The sequence below is a fragment of the Pelobates fuscus genome, chromosome 4 (genome assembly GCF_036172605.1).
Source record: "Pelobates fuscus isolate aPelFus1 chromosome 4, aPelFus1.pri, whole genome shotgun sequence".
Lineage (NCBI taxonomy): Eukaryota > Metazoa > Chordata > Amphibia > Anura > Pelobatidae > Pelobates > Pelobates fuscus.
Window position 1 is genome coordinate 175,390,116 of NC_086320.1, and position 18,425 is coordinate 175,408,540.

The 18,425-nt window shown below is 44.8% G+C and overlaps 1 protein-coding gene across 2 annotated transcripts in view; it reads right to left on the bottom strand.

Moving 5' to 3' along the window:
- Positions 1-18,425, bottom strand: part of LOC134608734 (leukocyte elastase inhibitor-like) — a 481,333-nt gene that overhangs the window by 31,021 nt on the left and 431,887 nt on the right. Inside the window, exon 1 of one of the 2 annotated variants that reach the window (XM_063451801.1) lies at positions 2,740-2,886. The exons of the other annotated variant lie outside the window; for it this stretch is intronic. The gene's annotated coding sequence lies outside the window, so the exon portion shown is untranslated. Of the gene's footprint in view, positions 1-2,739; positions 2,887-18,425 lie in introns of those variants that run through there. 2 annotated transcript variants of the gene reach the window in all.

The following is an 18,425-nucleotide window of genomic DNA, read 5'->3' on the forward strand; positions in this document are numbered from 1 at the left end:
TATGTATGTTTCTTTATGCCTGTATGTCTGTATGTATGTGCCTGAATGTCTTTGTATGTATGTTTCTGTATGCCTGTCTGTATGTATGTGTCTGTATGACGGTATGCCTCTGTATGCATGTATGTCTTTATATGCCTACATGTCTCTGTATGCATGTATATCTCTGCTTGTATGTCTCTGACTGTATGTGTCTGTATGATTATTGCTGTCTTTGTATGACAGTGTACCTGTATGACTTTGACTGTGTGACTGAAAAATGATGTCTGTGTGCCTGTGGCTTGGGAGGAAAGACACACAGGTGAAGATGCATTTTTTTTTTTTTAATGAGGGTTGGGGGCGCCAAAATGCATCTTCGCCTGTGTAACTAAAAATCCTAGCACCGGCCCTGCCTGGGTGCTGTGTGGAGTGTTGCCATGGTAACGCTCTGACGCCCGCTGGAATGCGAGACAGAGCTGGAGAGGGAACACAGAGTGTGCTGGGCCCCTGTGTGCAGGTAGCAGGACAGGTCCTGCAGGACTGGTAATGGAAACGGTGTTCTTTTGGAAAAAGTGCAGGAACGCCGTTCCCATGCGTTCCTGCAGGACTCGAGCCCTGTGTGTATCCATGGTGTACTCCCGTCATAAAATATTCCTAAAACTCAAACTCCCCAAGACCAAACTCCTTTTCTTTTCTCCCTCTAAGGCAGGGGTAGGCAACCTTCGGCTCTACAGATGTTGTGGACTACATCTCCCTTGATGCTTTGCCAGCAATATGGCTGTAAAAGCATTATGGGAGATGTAGTCCAAAACATCTGTAGAGCCGAAGGTTGCCTACCCCTGCTCTAAGGCTATGTCTGTGCTTGTTTCCCTTAAGATCAACAAAGCTATCATAACCTTTAACCCACAGACAGGTTCCTCTGTGACTGTGATCTTTCCTTCTCACAAATTCTCACACCACAGTCTGACCACTGTGTGTAACATTGTGGAACTCTATTATTACCTTTTCCTAGTTCCTTTCTCTTCATCTTTCCTACTCTGTCTTACTTTTTTCATTTTCCAGAAATTTCTAACTAAAAACATAAGACATAGTAGGGGCTACTCTGTCTCATGTTTTTTTCCTACACCTGACTTTCTTAGACACCAGAAGGAGCTTAAGTAAGCTCCACTTCCTGTGTCAAGAAAAGTTTTCCTATAATACTCACCTTTCCTTCATATTCCTGCATTATCTACATTGTCCCTTTCCAAAAGTCCTTCAAAGTAAACTAAGCCAACCAATCAGAGAGCTCTGAGCCAAACCCTGCAGAATGGCAATGTTTCAGTTGCAGGGTTTCATTGGGGGGGCCGGGGGGGGGGGGGGGAGGAGGGTATGTCACTCAGACTACTTCATTGAGATGAAGTGGTTTTAGTGCTTATAGTGTCCCTTTAAGGGGTTAAAGACACATTACTGTATTATTGATGTGGAGCTCTGTTGTACACTCAGACACACCAACAATACGAGGCTCCTCGAAAAAGGGATATTATGATAGAAAACAGGGACAGATGGATTGTGGCCCGAAGTTATGGTGATTGCTGCTGGGATTGGATAAAAGTCGTCAACTTTTGCAACTGTTGTCTCCCAGGTGGAGACCAATTCCTTGTCCTTGAAGCATTTACTAAGGTGCAGTTAAGTACATATATTTGGGGGAGGGGGGGAAGGCGAGGTGATATCTTCTACTTGTTTTTAGTGACACCTAGTCTATTGTAACCATGTTTTTTCTATTAACTACATATCACTGTTTCATGAATAAACGCAAGTGCAATTAAAGGACCACTATAGGCACCCAGACCACTTCAGCTCAATGAAGTGGTCTGGGTGCCTGGTTCAGCTAGGTTTAACCCCTTAAGGACACATGATGGAAAAATTCCGTCATGATTCCCTTTTTTTCCAGTAGTTGTGTCCTTAAGGAGTTAACCCTTTTTGCTGTAAACATAGCAGAGAGAAACTGCTATGTTTACATTTGGGTTAATCCAGCCTCTAGTGGCTGTCTCATTGACAGCCGCTAGAGGCGCTTCCGCGCTTCTCACTGTGATTTTCACAGTGAGAAGATGCTTGCGTCCATAGGAAAGCATTGAGAATGCTTTCCTATGGACTGGCTGAATGCGCGCGCGGCTCATGCGCATTCAGCCGATGACGGAAGAAGAGGGAGGAGGGAGCCCGGCGCTGGAAAAAGGGTAAGGGATTAACCCCTTCCTCCCCCTTCAGCGCCACGGGAGTGGGACCCTGAGGGTGGGGGCACCCTCAGGGCACTATAGTGCCAGGAAACGAGTATGTTTTCCTGGCACTATAGTGGTCCTTTAACTGGATATGCCAGGCTACAGCTTTCACAGCTTCAAATAACAAAGATTATTAAAAATAAAGTTTAGAAAAAGATATATAAAAATAGTCTTGCCAACCATTGATGGCTAGGTAGATTGTGGATGTCAGTTTCTCTTCACAATAGGTCTAAATAAAATAGCTGTTAAAACAACCAAGTCAATAATAGATTCAAATAAATCTATAAACCCAAACGCTACAGAACACAGATCAGATACACACTAAAATAATTCCAGTAGTGGTCACACAAGTTACATGCCTTATGGGACCAAGAAAGAAATTACATGCATACATTCTAGTACATTGTGAACAAGAATTCAGCCAGGATACTTTCTCTGAGGCTGAGGGAGTGTATATATATTCCAGCCTATACACAGAGATCCTATCCTATTTTAGAAATACACTTACCCTGTATGTCTAGCTCTCAGGTCCTTTGTAGTATTTTGACTGTACAGTATAAGAGAAGGATGGGTGGTGACTACGTTGTTCTGTCTGCTGTGTGAAATAAAGCAGCCTCCAGGCTGCTCATTAGGCAGCAGTGAGAGGAGGAAGTAAACAAATTATGGGAAGGCTTATAGCAGGCGGCAAAACAGAACTAATAAAACAGCTCATGAACCGTACCACTCTCTCTCATGTAGGTGTGTCTGTGAAGAGCTGAAGCCAAGAAAGGGTTGAAGATAGTTCAATAGATTATTAAAGTGGCACTGTCAACCACTCCTAAATGAGTATTTCATTAACCCCTTAGTGACCAGACCGCTTTTCAATTTTCTTACCATTTGGGACCAGGGCTGTCTACATTTCTGCGGTGTTTGTGTTTAGCTGTAATTTTCCCCTTACTCATTTACTGTACCCACACATATTATATACCGTTTTTCTCGCCATTAAATGGTCTTTCTAAAGATACCATTATTTTTATCATATCATATCATTTACTATAACAAAATTATAAAATATGATGAAAAATGTTTAAAAAACACACTTTTTCGAACTTTGACCCCCAAAATCTGTTACGCATCAACAACCACCAAAACAAACACCCATGCTAAATAGTTTATAAATTTTGTCTTGAGTTTAGAAATACCCAATGTTAACATTGTGGGACAAAATATATATTTTTAAAATGTATCAATAGTGACATTGTAACACTGTTATCTGTCATAAATCTCTGAATCACACCCCACATGTACATATTTTTTTTAAAGTAGACAACCCAGGGTATTCAATATGGGCCACTTAGTCACAAACAAAGTTTTGCATTTATATTTGTTTGTGTGTTAAAAATGCAAAAAACTATTATGAACGCTAACTTTGGCCAGTGTTTGCGACTAAGTGGCTACTACTATAAAGACTGAACATAACCCATTTGCAAATGTCTTTTTTTGTCTTCTTTTGCAAATGGTATGCCATCATGGGGGTAATGCTAATTCCTGGGCTACCATACTCTCTCAAAGGCAACGTAACCAATCTGGCACATTTTAATGTGAAAAAAAACTGAAAATCAAGCCTTATATTTGACCCTGTAACTATCAAAAACACAATAAAACCTGTACATGGTGGGTACTGTTATACTCGGGAGACTTTGCTGAACACAAATAACAGTGTTTCAAAACAGTAAAACGTATCACAACAATTATATCATCATTTTGAAACACTAATATTTGTGTTCAGCGAAGTCTACTGAGGAAAACAGTACTCCCCATGTACAGGTTTTAGGGTGTCTTGGAAAGTTACATATATTGCTACTACAAAAGGATAAGTCCTGCGCTCACTCCCATCACTACTGGGTCGGCAGCAATGACTACAGTACACATCAGCCCCAATATATAGTAAAAAACAAAGAAAAGAAAAAGTTACCTGCGCTGTCTCCTTAATCCCTATGTATATTTAGACAAATGGAGGTCATTTAGTTGCTCCAATGGCCATTGGAGGGAATGCCCGCCTGCCAACGTCAAGGCAGACCCCCCTAAAGCGGGTCCTAACACTGACCATGGATGGATACTGTGTCCAGAGTAAAGCCCAGGAAAACCAGCTTGTTAGGGGGTCCAAGCATTTACCCGGTGACAGGGTTACCCCTAGTGTGGTAAAGAGGTCAGTGGTGTTGTGAATGCTACTTGGTGTGTGTGACCCCGGTTCTGCCAACAAAAGAAATTTCAAATAGTAGAAAATGGAGGAACACCTGACTATGTTTAGGAGCAGCCAACATAGTATTTCAGTGAAAATCACAAAACAGGTAAGGGCTGCTCCTTGCCCCAAAATTAAGCTGTGTAGAAAAAAATACCTGTCCGGCCATTTTACACCATGTAAGTGCCAAAATTAGGGGTGAATGGGTAGGAGCTTGAAGGTGTTGGTGATGTCGGTCTTACTTCACCATGCCTTGCTGCTTACTGTGATGATGTCTTAGATTGTGTCAATGCATTTGCATAGTGTAGTGAAATCTCCTTAGCGGGTATGAGAGAGTTTATGCCTGAGACGGAAGAAAAAATGAGGTGCAGAGAGGTCAATGATTAATCTTTTATTTGAGTATTAATGTACGGCTATGCCAATGGGGTTGGTTCGCCAGGATTAGAAAGGAGAAGTAGTAAAAGGGGGCCAAACATGAAGCCTGCTTTGGTTTCTTTGGACAGTAGGTGGTCCACTGTAAAAGAGGCTTAATTAGCTTAGAACAGGTTAGGGCATTCGAACGTGCCTGTGGGTATGGTGATGGGTCCCGCATGAAAACCCTGTGAGAAACCTGCCACCAGAAACAACCAAATGCCTTGCTTGGTGGGAGTGTAGTTAGAAAGTAATTATGTGCATATTACCTAGATCAGTTATTTATTAGGTGACAGGCGGGCCGGACACATTGCGTTAGTATGTGCTCTGAAGCAAATGGCGCAGATGTGCAAAAACCGACATGCGCTAAAGCTGCATGCACTGGTATTAAAGTTGTTGCACACCTGCGCCTTGCCCAGAAACACAATGGGTCTACCCAGCTTGTCCCTCTACCCGCTTTCCTGTCTGGTGTGTGGGGTGAAGGAGTGGTGGGAAGTGGAAGGGTCCGCTTCGCAAGGGCACAAGTCTGTAGAGTGAGATGTGGAGCTACAAGAGGCACAGGACAGGGGCCTCAATCCTGCAAAATGGCGGCAGAATAGTTCCGTGTCCATCTGGCACCAGTCTATTCTTATATTAAATTGGGCCAGATGAGTTGCCTCCTTGGCCGACACGGACCTGTGGTAATCATAGAAAGAGGACGCCCCATACTTAATGCCTAAATCAACCCCCTTGTGCATATAAAGATCGAGTTCTTCTCTCCTGTGAGGATACACTGTGCAAATTACATCCCTGTAAATACCAAAAGCTATACCAAACTGTGGAATGGGTAGTTTTTTGTTAAGGCATGGGTCTCTGGATTTAAGCAACACTGAGATGTCCCCAGAGTTGTAAGCACAATTTTCAAGGACATGCTGTGAAGCTATGAGCAGAGAGACTAAGTTCATGTCCTTTCCATCCAGTATATCTTTTTTAATGGATGCTGAGACGGAGTGTACAGGTGAAACATATAGGGTAGTGGTTGTGGTAGGTGGAGGAGGTGAAGGGAGGGGGGGGGCAAGTCGGCAAAATAGGGGTTACCAAGGGAGGAACTGCAAAGCCTGCTATGTCACCTAGAGTAGCTATAGCAGATTCCACCTTCAACAGTGTCACGACTACTAGTGTGGTCCAGCACGCAGAAACTATGTAAACATATACATAGGCAAGAAAAGGAAAAAAAAAGGACAGAGCGTAAACCGGACCTTAGAATGGCCAGACTAATACGCTAGAGACAGAGAATGGTCAAAGGGAAAGCCGAGGTCAAGGAACCCAGAAAATACACAATACCGTTTACACAAGCCAAGTCAGGGAAACCAGAATTCAGAATAACCAGGGAAAAGCCAAGATCAGGATACTAGGAAATCAGATTCACAAAGATAAAGCACTCTCAGGAAACCAGGAACAGGAAACCACGACAGGGCAAGGTACTGAGGTGAGCTAGGAATTTAAATATCCCTCTCTAAGGTCTGATTGGTCAGAGGGCGACCTCTGACCCCAAAACGTGCGTGCGCGTTGACGTTGTGACATCATGCGCACGTCAGTATGAACTTCGGGGGCGGAGCTACGTTTAGGCGCAACCACGCGGTCAGCGCCATTTTGGATCCGGGCGCGACGGCCGGAGGATGCAGGTAAGCGGTTGTCGGCTCGCCGACGAGCAGGTAAGCTAGTGCTGTCGGCGAGGCTGTGCCGGTCGGGCACAGCCCTGCCACGCGGCGGGCCGGCAACCGTGACAGTACCCCCCACTCGAAGACCGCCCACCGGGTGGGAAGGACCTGGCTTGAGGGGAAAGCGGTTGTGAAACGACCAGACAAGACGGGGCGCATGAACCCGGTCAGCAGGAATCCAACAACGTTCCTCAGGGCCATACCCCTTCCAGTCAACAAGATAGGATAAGATGCCTCTGGATATTTTGGAGTCCATTATAGAATGAACTTCGTACTCCTCCTGGTCACCCACTACCAAGGGCGGAGGAGTGGGTATCGATTGCAAGTAAGAGGCTTGAGTAAAGATACATGAAATGAATTGGCAATCCTCATATGGGCAGGAAGTGCCAAGGAATAGGTCACTGGATTGATACGTCGGATGACTCGAAAAGGACCTATGTACCGAGGAGCAAATTTCATGGAAGGAACCTTAAAGGACCACTCTAGTGCCAGGAAAGCATACTTGTTTTCCTGGCACTAGAGTGCCCTGAGGGTGCCCCCACCCTCAGGGACCCCCTCCCGCCCGGCTCTGGAAAGGGGAAAAGGGTTAAAACTTACCTTTTTCCAGCGCTGGGCGGGGAGCTCTCCTCCTCCTCTCCGCCTCCGTTCCTCCCCGTCGGCTGAATGCGCACGCGCGGCAAGAGCTGCGCGCGCATTCAGCCGGTCACATAGGAAAGCATTCATAATGCTTTCCTATGGACGCTTGCGTGCTCTCACTGTGATTTTCACAGTGAGAATCACGCAAGCGCCTCTAGCGTCTGTCAGTGAGACAGCCACTAGAGGAAATAAGGGAAGGCTTAACTAATTGATAAACATAGCAGTTTCTCTGAAACTGCTATGTTTATAAAAAAATTAGTTAACCCTAGCTGGACCTGGCACCCAGACCACTTCATTAAGCTGAAGTGGTCTGGGTGCCTAGAGTGGTCCTTTAAGTTTGATATGGCGTGTGGATAACTGTCAGGGTACCTGAGGTCTCTACCTCCGAGAGAGGTAGAGACTTAGACGTTTATCCGTCCGGACGCCATGTTTCTCCTGTTCCTCGCGGTTGACCCGTTCACATAGACGCCGGCTGCGAGGGAGTTACTTCCTTATGTAGCATGGTGCCCGGAGACCGACGTCATGACGCCAATCCGGAACGACCTGTCACTCAATCCGTTGGAGACCAATCAGGACTCGTCGGAGGCGTGTCTATCGTCTCTAGCCAGGGTATTTAAACATACTTCGCCCTGTTGCTCATTGCCCTGTCGTGGTTCTAGCCTGTCTAGTCACACAGTGCTCTGGTGTTTTTCAGTTATCCTTTTGGTTACGACCCGGCTTGTTTGACTTACTCTGTTTACCTCTGTTATCCTTGACCCGGCTTGTTACTCGCTTACCTGTCCTCTCGTTCCCTCGACCTCGGCTTGTCTCTGACCATTCTCTATACTCTCTGTACGTTAGTCCGGCCATTCTAAGGTCCGGTATACGTACCCTGTACCTGTTTGTACTTTGCGTGTTGGATCCCTGACCCGATCCTGACATTACGACAGGGCCAATGGATCCTGCAGGTACAAACAGTCAGGTTTGTCCCCCTGATTCCAGGTTTGATGCCATGGAACACAGAATGGACCAAATGGCCTTAGCACTACAGGCGTTATTATCTCGTGCTAATAACCCACCAGAGGAGACGCGTACTACTCCAATTTCCTCTGTAAATTCAGGCCTAGAGGTAGCCACTGTAGGTGCCTCTTCCCGTATTACCCCACCAGTACGTTATGGTGGTTCACCGGAGAAGTGTCGTGGTTTTTTAAACCAGATCAGTATTCATTTTGAATTGCAACCTCGCTCCTATCCTACCGATAGGGCAAAGGTTGGATTTATTATCACCTTACTCATTGAGAAAGCTCTGAGATGGGCCAACCCATTATGGGAGAACGATAACCCGTTGGTATATAATTATAATGCCTTTGTAGCTGCCTTTAGAAGAACTTTTGACCCGCCTGGTAGGAAGGTCAATGCAGCCAGATTACTGTTGCGCCTGAGACAGGAGAACCGAACACTTGTGGATTATGCACTAGAGTTCAGGTCTCTGGCGGCGGAAGTCAAGTGGAATGAGCAGGCTTATATAGATGTATTTTTGAACGGGTTATCAGATGTTATCCTTGACGAAGTTGCTACTAGGGAGCTGCCTGAGAATTTAGAGGACTTAATTTCGTTCATTTCTCGCATTGATGAGCGTTTAAGAGAGAGACAGAACACTCGAGAGAGGAATCTTAGACCTACCTTTAAGTTAGCACCCGCATTTCAAAGTCCTGATTCCAATACCTCACTGTTTCCTGAACCTATGCAGATAGGCAATACTCGCCTTTCAGAGGAGGAGAAACAGTACAGGAGAAGGGAGGGATTATGTATGTATTGTGGAGTCAGAGGTCACTTGCGCCTGAATTGTCCTATTCGCTCGGGAAACGCCCGCACCTAAGTTTCTCTAGAGGACAGGCCTTGGGTGTTTCTATTTTGTCCTCTACTCATGATTATAAAAATCACAGGTTGCTGTTACCAGTTTCTTTAACGTGGGAGAAGGGAGTGCTAAAGACCATGGCCTTGATAGATTCCGGTGCTGCTGAGAATTTTATCGACCAAGCCTTTGCTACTAAACACACTATCCCATCCCAGTTAAGAAAGATACCTTTGGCCGTTGAGGCCATAGATGGTAGACCGCTACTCGAGCCTGTTATCTCGCGTGAGACTATACCTATTAACTTGACTGTTGGTATCTTACACGAGGAGAACTTATCACTTATGCTCATTTCGTCTCCCTCTGTTCCCATAGTTCTGGGGTACCCATGGTTAAGGAGACATAATCCTATTATCGATTGGGAGTTAGGGGAAATACTCTCATGGGGTCAGGGTTGTCAGGAGAGGTGTTTACGCAGGGTATCCCCATTGGCTGTAATTAACACACCAGACAGTTCTACCCAGTCTAAGGGGATACAGATACCCCCTCTATACCTGGATTTAAAAGCAGTGTTCGACAAAAAGAACGCTGATACGCTACCCCCACACAGGACATTTGATTGTAAAATTAATCTATTACCTGGTACCATGCCGCCCAGGGGTCATGTATACCCTCTATCCCCTAAAGAGAATGCTGTTTTAGAGGAGTATATTCAGGAGAATTTAGACAAGGGATTCATTAGGAGATCTTCCTCTCCTGCCGGGGCTGGATTTTTTTTTGTTAAAAAGAAGGATGGTTCACTCAGACCTTGCATCGATTACCGAGGTTTGAATAAAATAACCATCAGAAATGCCTATCCTATTCCCCTGATTACCGAGCTCTTTGACCGGTTAAAGGATTCTAAAATTTTCACCAAGTTGGATCTCAGAGGGGCATATAACTTGGTGAGAATCCAGCAAGGCCACGAGTGGAAGACAGCGTTTAATACCCGCTATGGTCATTATGAGTACACGGTCATGCCCTTTGGTCTTTGCAACGCACCTGCAGTTTTTCAAGATTTGATTAACGAAGTTCTTAGGGAATTCCAACATGATTGTGTTATTGTCTACCTGGATGACATACTCATACACTCTAGAGAGATTGAGACTCACCATAGACAAGTCAGAAAGGTGTTACACAAACTTCTGCAACACGGTTTATACTGTAAGTTGGAGAAATGCAGTTTTGACCAGACCCAGATAGACTTTCTGGGATACGTGATTTCTGGGGAAGGCTTTAAGATGGATCCTGACAAACTCCAGTCTATTCTAGATTGGCCGTTGCCTAAGGGACTCAAGGCTATTCAGAGGTTTATTGGGTTCTCCAATTATTATAGGCGCTTCATTAAGGGTTACTCGTCTATTATTGCGCCCATTACCAATATGACCAAACAGGGGGCGGATACTAAGACGTGGTCTACTGAAGCTCTCGTTGCTTTCAAGAATCTCAAAGAACTTTTTGCCTCTGCTCCCATTTTAGTCCATCCTGATACGACTTTGCCATTTCTACTCGAGGTCGATGCCTCTGAGACAGGAGTAGGTGCGGTTCTGTCACAAAGGTTAGGGGTGGATAAACCACTACACCCGTGTGGTTTTTTTTCCAGGAAGCTTTCTGGGCCTGAGAGCAGATATGACATCGGAGACAGGGAACTGTTAGCGGTCATTAAAGCCTTAAAGGAGTGGAGACATTTATTGGAGGGGACCTTACACCCTATTACTATTTTGACGGACCACAAAAACTTGTCCTATATTGGGGAGGCCAAGCGTCTGTCTTCTAGGCAAGCGCGTTGGTCCTTATTCCTGACTCACTTTAATTATGTGCTGACTTACAGACCTGGTTCTAAGAACTCTAAAGCCGATGCTTTATCTCGCCAATATGAACCTTCTACTATACCGGAACCGGTTCTTTCTTCTATAGTTCCGAAATGCAATATTGTTGCTAATACGAATCTCAGGATTCACTCCCCGTTACTGGCCAAGATCATTAAGCTGCAACATCTAGCACCTAAACAGACTCCTGCGGGTTGACATTTCGTTCCTCCTGCTCTTCAACTGGAACTGTTGCAGTGTCTCCATAACAGCAAGATGGCGGGACATCCTGGTATTCGCAAAACATTTGCTTTGATCTCCAAAGACTTCTGGTGGCCTGCTTTACGTAAAGATACTAAAGATTTCATCGCTGCTTGTGAGGTTTGTACTAAAACCAAACAACCCCATACACTCCCTTGTGGATTCCTGCATCCCTTAGAGGTTCCAGAGAAACCATGGTCCTGTTTGGCCATGGACTTTATTGTCGATCTACCTGTCTCTAAAAACCAGACTGTTATTCTCACCGTATTTGACAGATTCACTAAGATGGCTCACTTCATTCCTCTGCCTAAACTACCGTCTTCTCCCGAATTGGCAGAGATATTCGCTAGGGAGATTTTTCGTCTACATGGGATACCCTCCCAAATTGTATCTGACAGAGGCTCTCAATTTATTTCCCGATTTTGGAGGGCCTTCTGTTCACAACTAGGTATCAAGTTGAACTTTTCTTCTGCCTATCATCTTCAGTCTAACGGAGCTGCTGAACGTACCAACCAGAAAATTGAACAATATTTACGATGTTTTGTTTCCGAACACCAGGACGATTGGGTCGGTTTGATTCCTTGGGCGGAGTTTGCACACAACAATCTCGTCTGCGATTCTACTCATTCAAGCCCCTTCTTCATGAATTATGGCTTTCATCCGTCTATTCTTCCTTCGGCTTCTCCTTCCCAGGGGGTGCCGTCGGTTGATGTTCATGTGGCCAATTTGAGGAAGTTGTGGGACCAAACTCGACAAATCCTTATGCACAACTCTATGCTGGTTAAGAAACACGCTGATAAACGTAGAAGGGCGGCTCCGGTCTTTGTTCCAGGTGATAGGGTATGGCTGAGCACAAGGAACATCCGTTTAAAAGTGCCCTCCATGAAGTTCGCTCCCCGTTATATTGGTCCTTACAGGGTACTGACTCGGATCAATCCAGTTGCGTACCGTCTAGCTCTTCCTGCTACCTTACGCATCCCTAACTCGTTTCATGTTTCATTGCTGAAACCACTTATATGCAACAGATTTTCCTCCACAACAGCCCCTCCTCGCCCTGTTCAGGTGGAGGGTCAGGAGGAGTATGAGGTTAACTCTATTATTGATTCTCGAATCTCACGGGGGAAGGTTCAATATTTGGTCGATTGGAAGGGTTATGGTCCTGAAGAGAGGAGTTGGGTACCTCAAGAGGATGTTCATGCTCCTCGTCTCCGCAGGGCGTATCACTCCCGCTTCCCATCTCGTCCCGGTTCCTTCCGCCCGGTGGGCGTATCTGAGAGGGGGGGTACTGTCAGGGTACCTGAGGTCTCTACCTCCGAGAGAGGTAGAGACTTAGACGTTTATCCGTCCGGACGCCATGTTTCTCCTGTTCCTCGCGGTTGACCCGTTCACATAGACGCCGGCTGCGAGGGAGTTACTTCCTTATGTAGCATGGTGCCCGGAGACCGACGTCATGACGCCAATCCGGAACGACCTGTCACTCAATCCGTTGGAGACCAATCAGGACTCGTCGGAGGCGTGTCTATCCTCTCTAGCCAGGGTATTTAAACATACTTCGCCCTGCTGCTCATTGCCCTGTCGTGGTTCTAGCCTGTCTAGTCACACAGTGCTCTGGTGTTTTTCAGTTATCCTTTTGGTTACGACCCGGCTTGTTTGACTTACTCTGTTTACCTCTGTTATCCTTGACCCGGCTTGTTACTCGCTTACCTGTCCTCTCGTTCCCTCGACCTCGGCTTGTCTCTGACCATTCTCTATACTCTCTGTACGTTAGTCCGGCCATTCTAAGGTCCGGTATACGTACCCTGTACCTGTTTGTACTTTGCGTGTTGGATCCCTGACCCGATCCTGACAATAACCACACCTTGTCACCCGGATGATAGACAGGATTGGCACCCCGTTTCTTGTCAGCTTGGACTTTTGCACGTATCGAAGCCTTTTGCAGAGCTGAATGAACGGAATCCCAAGTATCATGAATAGATTCTAAACGGGTGTTTAAAGCAGGAATGTCAGTGTCTGAGAATTCAGAAGGGAAAACTGTGGGGTGATAACCCTGATTTACAAAAAATGGACTATGATTAGAAGATTCATGAGTCGCGTTGTTCCTGGCAAACTCAGCCATGGGTAAGAGCTCATACCAGTTAGACTGATTGGCATTGATAAAACAATGTAAATAGGATTCTAAAGACTGATTGGCCCTCTCTGCTGCTCCATTTGTTTGAGGATGATATGCTGACGAGAAGGAGAGTTTGATACCCAATTGTTTACAAAAGGAACGCCAAAACCTAGAAATAAATTGGGTACCTCTGTCAGACACTATGTTTTTGGGCACTCCGTGCAACCGAAAGATCTCTCTCAAGAATATCTGAACGAGATCTTGAGCAGATGGTAATTTTTTAAGAAGAATAAAATGTGCCATCTTTGAGAATCTATCGATGACCATAAGGATTGTATTAAATCCGTTTGAACTGGGTAGATCCACAATAAAATCCATGGCAGTGGTTGTAACCGTCCAGGAGGTGATCTAGGAGGAACTTTAGAAACGGCACATATTTGACATGCCCCCACATAATCTTTGATATCTATCCTAAGAGTAGACCACCAAAACCTCCTGGAGCTAGCAGAGAGGGTTTTATGGACTCCAGGATGACCTGCTGTGGGATTATCATGAAATAAATCAAGTACCTTTTTTCTTAATGGAGGTGGCACATACATTTTATCCGGAGGTTTTCCCATGGGTGCCTGAGTTTGATCTGCTATTATGGCACAGAAGAGTGGAGAAGACACTTCGGAAACTGTGGTGGCAATGAGGCATTCTGGAGGTATGATAGGAAATAACTCCTGTTCAGGAGCTTCATCTGTCTCAAATTGTCTAGACAGTGCATCTGCCTTTGTGTTCTTGGTCCCAGGCCTATAAGTAATTACGAAATTGAATTGGGAGAGGAACAATGACCATCTAGCCTGACGAGAGGACAATCTCTTAGCGTCCCTAATATAAGCCAAATTCTTATGATCGGTAAAGATCAAAAGTGGCTCTTTGGAACCTTCCAAGAGATGCCTCCATTCCTTAAGGGCAAGTACAATGGCCAAAAGTTTCCTATTCCCTATGTCATAGTTCTTCTCTGCAGGTGTGAGTTTGCGAGAGAAAAATCCACAGGGATGTAAAGGCGCATCAAGACTTTCTCTTTGAGACAGAATGGCTCCTACTCCTGTTTCTGACGCATCTACTTCTAGAATAAATGGCTTGGTTGGATCAGGATGGGTCAGGACAGGTGCTGAGGAAAATAAAGATTTTAACTGTTCAAATGCCTCTCTTGCTTCTTTGGGCCATGATTTGCAATTTGCTCCTTTTTTGGTTAGGCTGGTTATAGGAGAAATTACAGAAGAAAATCCTTTAATAAATTAGCGGTAGTAATTCGCAAAACCTATAAAGCGTTGTGTAGCTTTAGGGCCCTTGGGCAACGGCCACTGTAAAACTGCTTCCAGCTTGCGGGGGTCCATCTGGAAACCGGACGGAGATATAATATATCCAAGAAATTGTATCTACGTTTGGTCAAACTGGAATTTCTCCAGATTACAGTAGAGACCGTTCTTTAACACGGTTTTGAGTACTACTCTCACATGTTTGTGATGTGTCTCTAGGTCTGGGGAATAGATGAGAATGTCGTCTAGGTACACTAAAACGAACATGTGGAGGTACTCTCTTAGGACATCGTTAATAAAATCCTGGAATACCGCTGGAGCGTTGCATAATCCAAACGGCATAACCAGATATTAGTAATGTCCCATTCTAGTTTTAAATGCGGTCATCCACTCGTGACCGTCCTTAATCCTGACTAGGTTGTACGCACTTCTGAGATCGGGGCAAGATAGCTATAATTTGTGATACTATACCTGATGCTGTAGGAAAGGATACCAAGGCCTTAACTCCTCCCACAAATTCAGGCCTAATTGCCTTTTAACTTATTTATTTTTAAATGTATTAACTTCCCCTCAAGGCACTCAGCACACAGGCAGAGCATCGGAAGCCTGCTTGATGGCTTCCGATGCTCTGCATCACTGCCGGGCGCCACGTGGGGCAACCCGGAAGTGATCGCGCCAGGGGAGTGATCACCCAGTGGCCCAGCAGTGAGGGTGGTATTGTTTAAAATACAGGAACACAGACATTAGATACTTAGTTTTGTAACAGTCTAGATACTGTATCCACTCCTATTTATTCCTAAACCTAACCATTTCAGTGGTTTCTAGGCTACAAGGTGGAACGCAAACCTTCCAGTTGGATTGTTACCAAGTAGTTCATGGTCCCTCCCACTTTTTGGGCCTTGCACACGAGGACACCACACTAGGAGATACACTACTTTCTAATGCAGGGCGAGCTGTCTCATGGCTAGGTGAGTACACAATTAAGGTAAATTGTTTTGAGGGTTTGGGGGTATATATTTCTTTGTGTCTGCAATTGTATGTTATGTTTTGTCTTGATGAAAGCTTCATGTGGGAGCTGAAACGTTGACTTTTTAATGGATTAAATAAAAGCTAAATATTATTTAAAAATGTCTACAAAGACCTTGGAGTGCGGTCATTTCTGCTATATCAACATATTATATATAGATATAATATATGTATATAAAAAACTCATATATACATATATATATATTTTTTTTTATTTAAATTTATTAACTTTATTTTGTTATTTAAAAACTTCCCCTCGAGGCACTTAGCACACAGGGAGAGCATCGGAAGCCTGCCTGATTGGTTGCTCCACATGGTACCCGGCGGTGAGGGGGGTATTGCAATACCCTTAGAGCGGTTGGAAGCGATCACAATCGTTTCCAGCGCTCATATTTGTCATGGACATACAGGGTGCGTCATCGGTCGTTAACAACCGTTTTTTGTATGACGTACCCTGTGCGTCCGAGGTCACTAAATTCCCTGCAATTCTTACTTTGTCTTTGTATTTTTCCTCCACTTGACAAAATGTTGTAGTTTTCCCTGAGCTGAGAGGGAAAAAGACATTGTTTATTAAAAACCCCTCCATAGACTTTAGTGTAGTAAATGTTTGACTCTTACACGTGTGAGTACAATGATGACGTAGGCAAGTTGCTGAAGAAGAACAGCATGAAGAACATAGCAGTATCTGCGAGGGACAAGTATAACTTACCTTCAACTGCTGCGACACCCAGCAGCAATGTTATCGTTGGGGGTCCCTGCAAATTATGAAAAGACGCCAGATGGTGACAAAGCTGCTTTAATGTGTTGCATTAACCAACTAAAATGGAGAATTCTTTTGGACTGAATTTTGTTTTTTAAATCTTTCTCATATGCTGTAAAAAACAAACAAACAAAAAAACACGATCTGTAATAACTGCCTATATATACACACAAGTAACCTGTCCAGCCAATGTGAAAAAACAACAATTGTGTCAATCATGTAAGAGCAATATTGACTGTGCAGGCTAACTCAAAATTGCACTCCATTGGACAGATCCATAACTACAGTAAACTGATATTGATAAAATAAAAAGGTAACTTTCACTTAAACAATATCTGTGGAGAATGCCTAGGGACCAGGTAAGTGTCAAACCAATAAAAAAAAATAAGATGGTGCCACAGAAGACTGTAGGGCTTATGGTGCTTGGGGACTCTTTCATACCCCTAATTAACCTTGCCACCGCCATCACAGTAGAAAATTACTACTCAAATGTTAAAGCGGTCAGAGTTCCAAATGCAGTGTTGGGTCTCCCCAAAACTCCAATAAAATCAGAGGTGGCAACCCCACCAACATATTAATGTTTCCTTGACAACTACCGCTTTACATCTCATTATTATATTTTATATGTTATATAACAAAAAACAAAAAAGGTAAGGGAGGTAAAAATTGAAACCTTGCATTTAAAAGGGATTATATCAACCTACTGGTTAGAACGTGGAAATCTTGTGGGTAGAAATTCACATAGCTTTTAAAGAATGCGTGAAATTACACTCACAAATTGCTATTTTCATTTTTATTTAAATCTAGCCTCCCTACCTTTGGATTGGCGTCCAGTGGGTCTCCCCTCTAATTTTCCTGCAGCTTCTTTCTGCTCCTTGAGACCCCACTGACCCAGAGGAGCTACAGGCTGGGATACCACCAGGGATTAAAAGTTGTTATTCCCTCTCCCTGGCCAGAGGTAAGAAGATAGGAGGGTGGTAACATAAAGCTTTTTTTAAAATATATAAATTTGGTCCCTTATCCCACCAGACACACATGCAGTACCCACCACACACACTGACCCCCTGCAGCCCCACACACATGGAACCCCTACACACACTGCAGCCCTTCCCACACACACTGCACTCGTTCACACACACAGCACCACCCACACACTGAATCCCTACACACAATGCACCCCCACACACACTGAACCGCTACACACACAGCACCCTTTCCACACGAACACAGCACCCCCTCCACACACACTGAACCACTACACACATTGCACCCACAAACACACACACACACACAGCAACCTGCACCCCCACACACACAGCATCCCCCACACACACTAAACCCCTACACACACAGCACCTCCTACACACACCACTGAACCCCTAGCCCCTATACCCAGCATTTACTCCACACGTGCACAGCACCCCACACACAATGAACTGCTACACACAGACACAGCACCCCACACTAGCAACAAGACTGGACCAATATGTGCTCATTACATATATGTATATATTAATTACATTTATGTGACACATTCCAGCCAATCAGCAGCAGACCCTCCCTCCCAGACCCTCCCACCTCCTGGACAGCATCCATTTTACATTCATTGTGAAGCTGCATTCTTAGTGAGAGTAGGGACAGTGTAGATGCTGCTGATTTGATAGGGAAATTGATAGCTAGGCTAGTGTATTTAGTTTCCACTACAGTCCTGAAGGACTCATCTGATCTCTGCTGTAAGGACAGCACCCCAAAAAGCCCATTTTAGGGCTAGAACATCAGTCTGCTTTTTTTTTTCTGTGTAATGTAATTGCAGTTGCCTGCCTGCCAGCCTGTGTGTCAGGCTCACAGCATATACTGTGCCCACTTGCCCAGTGCCATTACTCACTAACTGGTGTCACAATAGCTTGCATTTAAAAAAAACAAAACTTTTTGGACTGTAATATAATAGCAGTCAGTTTCCTTCACGAGTGTGCGTTTCAGGGCCTGCCAGGGCACAGTGTCACACCAGTGCAACTCATATCTGGTGTAACAGTAGTGTACATTGAATAGCAGTTAGTTGTCTGCCAGCGTGTGTGTCAGGC